Source organism: Lontra canadensis, unplaced genomic scaffold (assembly GCF_010015895.1).
Source record: "Lontra canadensis isolate GAN:19392208 unplaced genomic scaffold, GSC_riverotter_1.0 scaffold46, whole genome shotgun sequence".
NCBI classification, from domain to species: domain Eukaryota; kingdom Metazoa; phylum Chordata; class Mammalia; order Carnivora; family Mustelidae; genus Lontra; species Lontra canadensis.
Window position 1 is genome coordinate 10,809,861 of NW_022631040.1, and position 14,054 is coordinate 10,823,914.

The following is a 14,054-nucleotide window of genomic DNA, read 5'->3' on the forward strand; positions in this document are numbered from 1 at the left end:
ATACTGAAGACAGGTACTTATATTAGAGTAGAGCTAACATTGTTTTGGCAAACATATATGGAAGCATGACCAGGTTTGTTGCTTCTTAGTTTATTAAGGAATTATTACCTAAGGTAGATATAGGATATGCCTCCCAACTACTGAGCAAAGAACAGGAAGAGAAACCAATGGGGACTTGTTTTTTACAGTAAACCAGAGTTAATATCGATAGTAGGTTCCAACGATGCCCATAGGACTTTCCCCTATAACACTTGTGTTGGAGACATCTATCTGATTTTTAGCATAGTACAAAGGAAAGGATTCTGATCATGTGGCTATTTATTTTCTTATTGAAATTGTATTTACTTTTCAGTTTGTAACAGAGAAAAGGCAACACGGTTTTGCTTAGTTTCACAAAATAAAATTCGCGTTGATTTATCTCCAATTCAAAGTGTTAGTAGTTTCTGTGAGGTAGAGATCTTCTCCAGCTCCTGGGGCTCTCTTTCCTTTCCCAGAAGGGATTATGTGCAGCCTACCCCTCTTCCTTCCCATGCAGGGTCCCCTCTTCTAGGACAGGCTTTGCACATCACCAGTGGGGCCAAAGGCAGATTATTATACCTGGACAACTCAGACAAAGAAGCGTTGAAAACCAAGGGGCAGATGCTTGATCATTCAGCATGTGAGCTGAACAGTCTCCTCACCCTTAGGCTGGACCCACACTACCCAGTATGACTCCAAGCTAGCCAATTGCATTCATCTTTCTAAACAGCATAGGGCTCTCTAGGTTGAACTGATCCTCCAGCCAAAGATCAAGGCCGTTTGCAGAGATCTTGGCAAATAGGAATCCAAGCTGTCAACAAGCAGAAGAGGGCATTAACATGAACACATTTAGTGAGGTGAACTTGGGGAAGTCTATTTTCTAAATCCTACATCAAAACATCTGACATTTTTTTTTAAGATTTCATTTATTTATTTGACAGACAGAGATCACAAGTAGGTAGAGAGGCAGGCAGAGAGAGAGAGAAGGAAGCAGACTCCCTGATGAGCAGAGAGCTCAATGCTGGGCTTGATCCCAGAACCCTGAGATCATAACCTGAGCTGAAGGCAGAGGCTTTAACCCACTGAGCCACCCAGGCGCCCCCAAAACATCTGTTATTCTTGATGGTGCTTTAGAACATCAAGAGAGCCAGAGAGAATCTGGCGCTCTCAAGGATAGACTTCCCCAAAGAACAAAACATCTTTGTCTTGCACTTCATTGATCAGAAATTCAGAAAGGAGAGTGACAGATACTTTTATAGTATCTAAAACAAAACAAAACAAAACAAAAACTTTGCTAAAAAAGAGCCATGTAGTGAGAGGACCATTAGACTTAACATCAGAAGACAGAGGTTCTGGTGCATGTTCCCAACCACCTCCTCTGCAACAGGATAGCTTTATGAGCTATTATATCTCATTATCTTTATTGTCTTTCTTTTCTTCACTTTCCAAGCTAATTCCTGGGCCCCTATTAGTTCCTTGTATCCAGGATTTTTGTAGGACAGAAAGAAGGAGCCACATGAAGTCAATGGCACCTCCCATCCTTCCAAAAATCTCCCACTGATTGAAGAAAGGTTAGTTAAAACTTGTAGAATGCTTATGTTTTGCCTTAATAGTTGGCAAACAATCTAACTTCTTTGTTTAAAAGAAATGAAACAACATATTTAGTAAACAATAACCTTGGAGCAGTGAGACTGACCTTCAAGTGGTAAGATTCCTAGCATTATAAAATGTGAGAAGTTACCACTATCACTCCCACAACTTGCTCTTGATAACCATGAAACTGGTGACTGGACACTGGAACCCTGACCATTGACCACCACATCAATGGCTTCTTAAAAGACGTGAAGCTAGGGCCTGCACCCTGAACCTGTGCTGCAGAAAGTACCCACATCTCCAGGATGGTGCTTGCCAGCAGGAATCAACTCAGGTAGCAAGAACATGCCACTGGCTTCACCCCTGCATGCCAAATTTTATGTCCCTGCAACCATTGGTGGAAGCAAACCTGTAGCTAACCTGCAAGGTGCAAGCGCATATGGGCAATGTGACTTCTAGTACTGTAGCTTCTAAAGTATATGAAGACAAACTAGAAGGGGTGGAAATGGATGCTGATGGCCACCATAATATTCAACTGGCACTTAGATGTCTACCTCAGACAACATTATCAATCCAAACTCATTATCTTTCTTTTCAAATATGGTTTTCCTCCTGTCTTCTATCTCACTCTGTGGCACTAGTTACATAGAGTTTTAAGTCAAAAACTGAAATTATTTTTTACTTCACCTCTCTCTCTTTCCATATCATCTAATATGACACAAAATCTTCCTAAGTCTTTCTCACATGTGCCCCTTCTGTTTATTTGCATGGCCACTCTTAGATTTCATGTCCTCATTATTTTTCTCCTTGATGATTCCAATAATCTCTTACTTTAGTGTGCTTTTCTTCCATGGGCCATCCAATCTCTCTGAATAGCCAAGGAATCTCTCTGAATGCAAATGGGGGGAGATCAGTCTTTCCTTCTCTTCAGACCTTCAAATGGTTAGATCAGGCCCACCTACATTATGGAGGGCAATTGAAGTCCATTAATTAATTAGTTAATTAATTAATTTGGAGACCATGTGTGAGCTGGGCAGGAGGGCAAAGGGGACAGGGAGAAGGAGAGGGAGAGAGAGAATCTTTTTTTTTTTTTTTTTTAATAATTTTATTTTTTATAAACATATATATATATATATATTTTTTCCCCCAGGGGTACAGGTCTGTGAATCTCCACGTTTACAAACTTCACAGCACTCACCATAGCACATACCCTACCCAATGTCCATAACCCCCCCCCAACCCCCCTCTGCCCAGCAACCCTCAGTTTGTTTTGTGAGATTAAGAGTCACTTATGGTTTGTCAGGGAGAGAGAGAATCTTAAGTAGGCTCCACACCCAGTGCAAAGCCTAACACGGGGCTTGATCTCAGGGTCCTGAGATCATGACCTGAGCTAAAATCAAGACACTTAACTGATTGAGCTACCCAGGTGCCCTAAAGCCCATCAATTTAAATGTAAAGTTTATTTAGTGAAATAAACCAGAAACAGAAGGACAAAAATTTTAAAATATCACTTACATAGATAGTCAAACTCATAGAAGGAAAGAGTAGAATGGTGGTTACCAGAAGCTGACAGAGGAGTAAATGGTGAGTTATTGGTCAAAGGTCACTAAATTTCAGTTGTACAAGATGAATAAGTCCTAGAGATGGGAAAGCATACTGCCCATTATTAGCAATTTTGTACTGTATATCTAATGTTTGGCTGAGGGTTTATCTTATGTTAAGTGTTCTTGTCACAAAAATAAAGTAAGTAAAGAGGGTGGGAGGAAACTTTTGGAAGTGTTGAATATATTTATAGATTGTGGTGATGGTTTCATACATGTATACCTACCTCCAAACACATTAGTTTCTATTTATTAAACATGTATAGCTTTTTGTATGTCAATCATACTTTAATAAAGTGGTTTAAAAAAAACCTATAGGGGTGCCTGGGTGGCTCAGTTTATTAAGCATCTGCCTTTGGCTCAGATCATGATCTCAGGGTCCCTGGATCAAGCCCCATATTGGGCTCTTGGCTCCACGGGGAGCCTGCTTCTCCCTTTCCCTCCTTGTTCTCTCTCTCTTATGTGCACTCTCTGTCAAATAAATAAATAAAATCTTAAAAAAAAATTAAAAATCCCCAATAAATCTCAGTAAAAAACATGCCTCATAAAAACATTAAGAAAAATATTTGACTGTTATAACCCACTGAAATTGCCACATAAAACCAACTCAAAGGTGGACTCAAGGCTAGAAGGCCCAACCATGAATGCCATGCTTGGGAATTTGGAGATCAGATGAAATAATCAAAGAGTTATAAGCTAGGGTGCCTGGCTCAGGTCGTGATCTCAGGGTTGTGAGATCTAGCCTCACATCAGGTTCTGCACTCAGCAGGCAATCTACCTGGGACTCTCTCTCCCTCTCTGTTTGCCCGGCTTCTTTTGCACATGCATGCTCTCTCTCTCTCTCTCTAAAACAAATAAATAAATCTTTAAAAAAGTTAAAAATAAACAAATAAATAAATAAGAGTTGTAAGTAGACACTCACTTGAGCAGATCCATGCTTAACAAAAAGAGCCGTGCTAGGAAAGTAGATGTCAGAATGGAGTGATGACAAGGGAGAAGGGAGAACGTTGTGGAGAAGGAGGAAGAAAAATTGGGAACTAGTGAGTTAAAGGCAGGAAACTCTTACAGCAATACAAGTAAGGAATCATGATGTTCACATGGCTTTGTGGTATCCGTTTGTAATGCGTTTTTGCCCGTTGTTCACCTGAGTAGAATACCAAGATGATTCCAAGGAACCACACCTTTTTATAATCCCTTGCCCTTAAGTGTGGTAGGACCTGTGATTATGGCGGAATATTATTCCTGTAATTAGAATATTTTATATGGCTAAGATGAAGGGATTTTATAGCTGCAACCAAAGTCCTTAATCAGCTGACTGTTAATGGAAAGTTAATGGAAGGGGAGATTTTCCTGGGTGGGCTTCATCTAATCAGGGGAGGCCTTTAACAAAATGTCTAAATGTCAGAGATGAAAAAAAGAGTAGCAAATTTTCTCCAATTGGCCTTAAAGAAGCCAACTGCCATGTTGCGGAGAGGGTCATGTGGCAAGGGACAGCGGACACCTCTAGTAGCTGAGGGTCTCAGTCTTCTAATTAATTCTGCCGATAAAGTCTCAGATGAAGTTTCTGTCCTGGCCAACATCTCTTTTGAGAGGTTTCCTATAATTTACTTTTTTCCCCTAATAGGCATTAGTTAATCATCCTCCTATACCACTGCTATCTGTTGTGCATATTGATATAGTTACATTTATATTATATCATCATGTATATTTCTATTTCTTTATATTTTCCACCAGACTCTAAGTCCTAAGAGGGCAAAGGAGATCTTCTCTGTCTATCTGGAGGCATAGCAGAGTGAGTGAAACACAGATGGTGTTCAACAAATCAGGAAGTTAAATTGATAATGACTTCAACAAATATTCCTTAAATAAAACTTAGACAATGGAATCAAATCAAGCAGTGGCTTTGTCTTTGGCCTTTTTGGCAGCTTTCTCAAACACTACAGGTAAGATCTGGATGAGGAGCCCACAAGACCAACTCTGATAGAGTTTTACAAAGTCGTAGACATTTTTTTTTTTAAAAAACAACAACAACACAAAAAACCTTCTGGAAGGACCTACCTATAATCCCTCACAGAGTCAGAGATTGACTCAGTCACTTCTAAAAATCCCTCAAGGGCATAATTTCCTAAGTATATAAATAAGATAACAGAAAATAGCTTCTTAAGCTAGGAATGCAAGCTTCCTCACATTTGGTAGCAGTTTATGGAGACGTTTCCCCTTTTGAATGAGATGAGAGAGGTGGTGATAGGGACAGTGTCTGAGTAGCGTCCGGAAGAATGTGAGTAGTTGGATAAGATCTGAATAACAGATAGTTGTTTGCATCCAACATTTGGACTAGGAAATGAGAGGTATAAGCACCGACTGCCAAAAGCCATCATCTGGGGTCTGGAACTTTCACAAGCTCCTTCAGATATCATTCAAAACTCTTTTAGCTCTGTGAAGGCAGGTCAAGATGCAATGTGCTGGTTCTCAAGTCAAATGAAGGCAAAAGGTAACTGGGTCATCCTCTCAACTCACACTGCTTCTAAGAGTGGTAAAAGAATAATAATGATGTCCCTGACACTGAAGGGAAAGGAGAATTGGCCCATAAATGAGTTAAATGTAAAAAACAACTATTCAGATTTTTAAATCTCCTCACTGCCCTGTCCTCCCTATTGAACTACAAATATGAAGGGGGAGAAAGTTACCGTATTATACCCAGTGGCTAAATGTGTGAGTGAATGGATCGAGGGGCATTTGCACATCCAATCAGCCTGGTGTTTAAATTCTCTAGAAGCTGTAGACCAGCACTCTGGTTTATACCCGTTGCCCTGAGTCCCCAGTACCAAGTGCAATGCTTGGCAAATAATGGGCACCCAATAAATTAATGAGGACTGGCTGACTTTCTGGGGAAACACATCCTAAAACTGAATAGCAAACTCTTAACCAAATGAAATCACTAACATTTACAGCTGGCAAACCTCTTCTCCCTCCCCCTTTCAGGAGATTAATTGTAGTACTTAACATTTATAAAGCATTTCTGACACATCAAAATGGCCAGAGGGGAATTTGTACTGAAAATCTAATCCATTATTATTAATAAATTGCCTTGTGGTCCCAACTCTTCCCTTGGGATTCAGGGATGGGCGAGAAAGGAAAACTCACTTTCAATGTTTTTCTCAATGTCTTAATTTGGGAAAACTCGGAGGTTTTTTTCAGTGGTTCATTCTGAGGTCTGGGCAAAGGTTCAAGCCCATTCCTGAGTTATCTAAACTGATTCATCCTCCCTCTGTCCAAAGCCAACAACTGCGAAGGTTTGCAGCAGTACTCTGACCTAACTGTACTTAGTGCTGAGAGTTTTTAATCTTTTCCTTGTTGGTCTCCTTATCTTCTGGTGCTTCTCTGTCTCATCCCCTTTTCCAGAGGCTCCCAACATAATCAGCATCTCCTGCAGTCGATGACAGACACAAGAAGCAGATGAACTAAAAGGTTAATGGAAGGGGAATGGTAAGTCCAGCCTGATACGGAGGAAGAAAAAGCAACTGGAAGTTTAGCTGGGTTACACGCAAGCAGAGATAGCTAGAAAAGGCTTCAAAGAGCTCAGAAATAGGGTCAGAAAAAGGCACTCAATGGGTCAGCTGGTCATTATCCCTGTCCAAAAAAAGTTACTATCTCAGCAAATGAAAAAATAAAGTATATATTTTTTATTTCCACAAGAGCTATTGGGTCTTTCTTTTGGCCATTGTATTCCAGTAGTTTGTCAACTCCCTCAGTTAGAAAAATTTTCCAAGTTGTAATGATCATTTGTTAGCTTCCTGTCCAGCATCCATTCTCTCTTATTCTGGTAAAAGTACCCATAGTTGATTTCAAAGAATGATTTCTCTGCCATTGCAAGCTGTTTAAGTAATACTGTCAATCAGAACATTTAGGGATAAGCATGTGACCCATGTGGATTCAATTAGATTCTCTTGGGGGTTGGAGAAAGAAGGAAAACAAATTAAAAAAAATGATTAGAGCTATCTCAACCTACTGGTGGTGCCCAGCAAAGATTAGCAGTGGTTTTTAGCCATGTAGAAAGAATCTCAGTGTTGCCCTCATTTTTGTCTGCATTGATTTTGTTTTTATTGTTTTCTTTCCAGGTGTGTGTCCTCTTTCCTATCCTTCTAACAAATTTCCTTTGCTTGAGTTAGACAGACTTAGTCCCTGTTCCTTGCCACCAAAATTCCCTAACAGATAAACATGTATCCAGCTCATTCTTGTTATGTGATAATCTTGCAAGGAAATATGTAGTAACTGATAGCGTGGGTGTATGATAAGTTCTCGGATAGCAGGGTGGAGCCCGCAGAAGAGTATTAAACTAAAGAATATCATGGTGGCTCAGAATCTATTTACTGACACAGTCCTGTACCAATATGAGATGTTCAAAATGGCAGGATTACAGCAACAAAAACACTCCCATCCTGCATGTGTATTATTTGCGGTTCTAGTCAGTAAGTGGGTTCTTTATATATTAGTATTAAATATAATTCTAGTACCAACCCTATTTCTAGGGGAGCAACAAGCTTACTTCTGAAGATAAGGAGCTCAAAGTTTTTTATTGAGTTACAAGTTCTTGTTGCAATGCATATTGATTTTTTATGCCGAGGTCTCCAACTACTCAATCTCATCATCTCCCCTGAGAAAACTGGGGGATAAGAATATAGGATACAGTGAGAACAATCTTTGGGGACTGTGATGTCCTTGAAGGACTTTGAGGTCAAGGTGGGACTTGATTTGCATTTGAATGATGAATAGGATTTGAAAAGAAAGAAGTAGGAAGGCCTTCCTGGCTTAGATGGGGTGAGGGAAAGCCTTTAGGTAGAAAAATACAAGTTTCATCTGGAGGACAGTGGAAAGGTCAATGAGACAGTTATAAAAGGGAAGACAGAAAAATATGTCCAGATTGGACTGAGGAGGGCCAGGAAGGTCAGGCTAAGGACTGGGTTTCATCACCTAGGCTCTTGAAAGTTCCTTGAGTACAGAATAAGGGTATGGAATGAGTCTTAGAGATAAGACCATCTAGGGTGACATACAGAAAGAAAAGCTTGGAGAAACTAAAGGTAGAGGCAGTTGAGAAGGGCGGATATAGGGTAAAGGTTTGGAAGAAAAAATATTATGACCCCAAAATATAACTTTTGATTGACATTTATTTTGTTACCAAATTCCTGACATCGATTGTTTTTCTAATGACTCTCCCATTTCTTCTTGAAGCAAAAACTGGCAAATTACAGTTAATTGAGGATTCTAGTGGGTTAGGATCCAAATAATCAACATTTCACTTTACCTTAATTGTTTGGCCTCTTTTGAGGCATAGATAGACTCCAGGTGCTATAGTAAATGTCAGGCTAGTCCCACAGAGAAATTCCTGCTGTTTAAACTGGGGATTGGGGATTCACCTTTTGCTCTTCTTCACTAATCTATTCTTCCAAAACCCAGAAGGATATTCTGTAAAATTAGTAAATCTCTTCAGGCATTTGCTTCTTCTTAGATAACAGAAATTTAGGCCAACCATTCTTACTAGCCCTTACTCTCCCAATGAAGAGGAAAATAACTTTTGTCTCGTATGTGACCCTCAATCTGTCCTATTAACTAGAGCACTAAGCTGAGAAGAACACTAATGATGTGTCTGGGCTCAGTGGGAAAGAACCGTATCTGATTAGAAGCGATACCCACCATAAATGAGAAGAAGGGGCCGCTCTGACTTGAAGACTCTTGCTAGTTCAACAGATCTGCCCTTACACTCAGTAAAACACGACTTTCTTCACAATATGGATAGTAGGTCCCAGGAAATACTAGAGGGCCTAGTGTTCCTGAGGACCCACTCAAACATTCCTGGGAAATCTTACAGTTGAACCAATTCATCTAAAGCATACAAAAACTTGTATCCTTCTCTACTCTGCGCATAGGGTGGGAGAAAAGATCTTTAGGTCTGAGGAGGAAGAGGGAATATTTATCCTGGAGACTAAAACGGAGTTTGAATTACTTTGCAAACCAATTTTTGGTATGAAAAATAGACCAAAAAATAGAGACACAATTTTGCAGGGAAATTTTTTAACTTAAAAATTAATTTATGTTAACATTTTACAGAATTATAACAATTAAGTCTCATTTAGTTATTAAAATAATTAAATGATAGGCAATTGAGACTGTCCGTGGAAATCAAAACATCTGTTTAACAAATGACAAAGACAAACAAGATTTATTTGACAAATATAAAAGATCATGATTATTATCTGACTTGGATTTCTAAGGCACATAATGATTTTCCTGCCCATTATTTTTTATTTTCCTAGATAATCTAGTTCCTACTTTAGAATTCTGAGACCAGCAAGTAAAGCCTATAGTTTAAACAAAATTGCATGTAGCCAGATGGAAGTATTCACCAGTATAAGTGTGTTTAACTTCATCAAATGCAGTCCCATAAAACGGGCTGATTGGAATTAGAGATTCATATTATGAAAAGTACAAATTGTTACAAAGAGAACATTTTCATCTTTGAAGATTAAGTTACGGTCAAACAATTATTTGTTTGTTATAGGCTTTGGAATGAGGGAGACACATAAGAGCCCAGTGCACATTGGAATCAGTCAGAAATGAGGAAAAATGACCTTTACAAAGATAAAATAATCCTTTGTAAATTCTGGTTCAAGTTACAGACATCTGATGAATAAGGAACTCATGGACATCGTAATAATTCAACCATAGCAAGTAATTCAACACGAGTGACAGATGTTGTCATTGTAGCAATGCAGTTTTTTTTAACACTCCACTCCATAAATAACACTGAATTTGGAAATGTTCATCACAATCATGTGAAATAATAAAATATTATACAAATTTCATTATCAGCAGCAGCATCAAGAAACATTTATTGAGGGGTGCCTGGGTGGCTCAGTTGGTTAAGCAGCTGCCTTTGGCTCAGGTCACGATCCCAGGGTCCTGGGATCGAGCCCCACATTGGGCTCTCCGCTCAGTGAACAGTCTGCTTCTCCCTCTCCCTCTGCCTGCTGCTCTGCCCATTTACTTGTGCTCTCTCTAACTCTCTGTTAAATAAATAAATAAAATCTTTAAAAAAAAAAAGAGAGAAACATTTATTGAACACCTATCATGGGTAAAAAACCTCCATTTAAATCTTAAAATGCAGATAAACAAGTATATATATATATTTTTTTTCCTTTGTATATATAAGGGCAAACATTTTTTTTTTAAATAAATCAGTTTGGAAATAAGAGGAAGGGGTGCAATGCCATAATATCCAAGCCAAGATTAATCCAATAGAGGGTTCACAGTAAAATGATGTATCCTCTTCAGTCATGTTAAAGTCAGTCCAGAATATTTCTTATCTATGGTACAGTGGTTGGTCCACTTGGCTTTGTTACTGGAACACTTAGCCAGGATTCCACGCCCCCCACCCTCTTCCTACTCTCCCCCCTGCCCAGCTGGTGTCTGGGCGTGGGGCTGAGAAGAGGCTATTGCACAACGCTGCACAGCAAGAAAGGACCAGGCTCTGGCAAAAGAGCCCCCAGAGATCCAATCCAGCTGCTGTAAAAGGAATCTCATGGTATGTCCCCACCCTGTCCCTGATGAAATCACAAGTGATCTTGGAAAACTTACCAGACCTCTCGCTGATTTGTACAGACACATCGAATGTAAGCAACCCAGCCTGCATCCAAAAAAGGGAACCAGGAGCTCTTAGGACCAGCTTCACTGTTCCAGTGTTCTGTGACCCTGGGCAAGGTGGGAAACCCCTTCCAATCTCTCTTAACTTAAAAGCGGACACAAAAATAATTACTTTCATTTCTAAAGAATATTATGAGAACACTCCAGGAATATGAAGATGGTATTATCATGAGAGAAAAATGAGAAAAATTAAAATGATGAATATCTCATATAGATAGATATAAAATACCAGGAAACTTTACAAATCAAGTTTAATAGGATGAATGTGGTACCAGAAATGGGACAATGTAAAATGAAAAATTCTGTTTCCTATTCTTGTGGCAACTACTTTAATAAGCATCCGGTGTGTGTACATGTGTGTTTTTCAGCAAATTTCAGATCACAGTCTCATGCCTCTTTCATTTGACCAACAGCAACCACGTGAGGTGAGCAGGGAAGTTGATGTAGTCACCACCTTGTATGTGAAAATACCGTGGTTCTGAGGGTCTGGGAGATGTAGCGGAGCACAGTAATACCAGGCCTATAATTAGAGTATTAAAGGTGCCACTGGGAAAGCTATGTCAAGAACAGATTTTTATCCTGAGGAATATTCTTGAAGATTCCTTGCAGGGCTTATCAGATTGTACATGTCTGCAAACATGGATTATATAAGGGCATTGACTGAAAAAGTACTGCAGCAACATAAATTAAAAAGCTAAGGTTAATGTTTTATGTAAATCATCAAGACACTAAGTGTTTCCTCTAGCAGAGTTGAGATAAGGTGACAATGAACTCCTGGCTCACAGAAAGTTAAGGAGAAATATTTTCCCATTGAAGGCATTATTTTTCCTTGGCCTTCGTCTCTCCACTCCAATATTTTACTTTGAAATAATTTTCCAATGTATAGAGATGTTGAAAGATGAGTATCATGATTGTCACTACTCATTTGTTGAACTATTTGTAAGTTTGTGCAGATAATTACAAGGTTTTACTTTGAAACATGTCAGCTTGTCTCTCCAAAAGAGAAAACACTTTGCTATGCAACTGCCATACCCTTTTCACATCCCTAAGAAAATTAACCATATTTCCTTGATATCATCCAATGTTTACTTCATATTCAAAATTCTCAAATTGTCAACACAATATTATTTGTAGTTTTCTTTTCTTTTTCCTTTTCTGAAACATAATCCAGTCAAACCTCACACACTGGATTTGGATATTATGTTTCTTTAGCTCTTATTTTTTTAAATAAAGATTTTATTTATTTATTGGGGGGTGAAAGAGAGCATGTGTGCACACAAGTGAGGGGAGGGGCAAAGGGTGAGGGAATCCCAAGCACACTCCATGTTGAGCATAGAGCCCCATGCAGTGCTCAGACTCATGAGCCTGAGATCAACACTGGAGCCAAAATCAGGAGTTCGACACTAAACCAACTGGGACCTCCGCAGGTGCCCCTCTTTATCTCTTTTATATTAGAAGAGTTCCCCTACCTTTTCTTCCCCTTAACTTCAACTTTTTGAAGAGACAATATTAGTATTCTTGTAGACTCTCCCACATTCTAGATTTGTCTGCTTATTCCCTTTGGTGAGGTTTAACTTGTGACTATCCCCTCTATTTCCATTACCTGGATGGTAGGCACACTGACTTATTAAAGTTTTTGGCAAAAATACTCCACACATGATGCTGTGTATTTTAGAGTGTATAACGCCAAGGGGTCCTGCTATTAATGATGTTAAATTTGATCTCATGATCTAACAGGACCATGAGATATTCCTATAACAAGGGCATATTTTTCCTTTTGGATTGGCAAGTCACGTGTGGGATGACATTGGGCACCATGGGGATGCTTTGCTCCCCAGTAACATTCAGTCAAATACTTTTTGTAGCCTCATCCTTGCACAGTGGTGATTTTCTAATTCTATCGTTCCACTTGCATTTATAAGCTCCTTCTTCTCTTTTTCCCTATTATTCTTTATAAAGAAACACTTTCTTCCATCTACTGTAAATCAACTTCATGTTATAAAAACAGAACACAACAAATGCTTAATTCTTTCCTTTAATTGTTGATTTTCAGGAAGTGGTATACAGCATAATACAAAACGCTGGAAGTTAAAAAACACCCTTTTAAAGTGTTCATAAATCCTGAGTTTTTTAGTAATCTGCAATTAGGTCAAACCAGCAGTATCGCTAGAAGCATAATCTGCTCTGTTGCGAATTTATAAGAGCTACGGAGAGGATGCTAGTAACTATTATCTACTTGCTTTAGAGTCCGTTTGGATATAGATGATCAAACAGTTTGTCTTCTAGTCAGGAAGATATGAAGGCAAGGGGAGGTCAAAGATTATATTTAAGAATGGTGAGGATAAGACTGTTTAGATGTTGTGAGGAAGTTTGGCCGAAAGTCACTGACAGGAGTTTAACTGTATCAAGTGGCCCAGAAGCTTACTATGCATCTGGTTATTGGGGAAGGGACTGGAGAAATATTACTCTGATAGGAGAAGAAGGAAAGTGACTTGAGAACCTTTTGACTCTGTCCACTGGACTCAGTCCTCACCATCTCCTTTGTACTATTTAAGTCATTTGGACTCATGAGAACAAAAATCCCAGAAGTTCCATTCAAGTTCCTGAAGAATGAAATAATTACAGATTTATTCTCCCTCCTTTCCATTTATTTATTTTGCCATAGAACATAAAAGGCATTTATTTCAATGCAGACCATAATCCAATGATTCCCATGCCAAGACAAAGTCACTGAGAGTTCGGAGATGCCGTAGAAGATAATCAGGGCTTTCCTTGTCCTTCTCTGCCCATCCCACACCCTGTTGCCTCCTCCCCCTCAAGAAGTGTACTAAAAGCATTGAGAACTCATAAAACCTATTGAACATTCTGTCTTCCTTTGTGAGGTGCCAGGCATTGATATTGTTCAAAAATACCATAGGTGGTGGCTACTCATTCCAAGCTCTTTGCCAGTCATTGGAATGGAAAATAGTGTGAGAAGTGGAGAACCCAGGAGACTACAGTGGAGGGAAGAAAGGGGGGAGGGAGGGACAGAGGAGGTGGGAGTCGGTTCTTTGACTAGAATCTCATCTGCTCCATTACAAAAAAAGGCAGCCAGAACTGTGGTTTAAAAAAAAAAAAAAAAAAAAAAGCATGCTATGGAGAGAG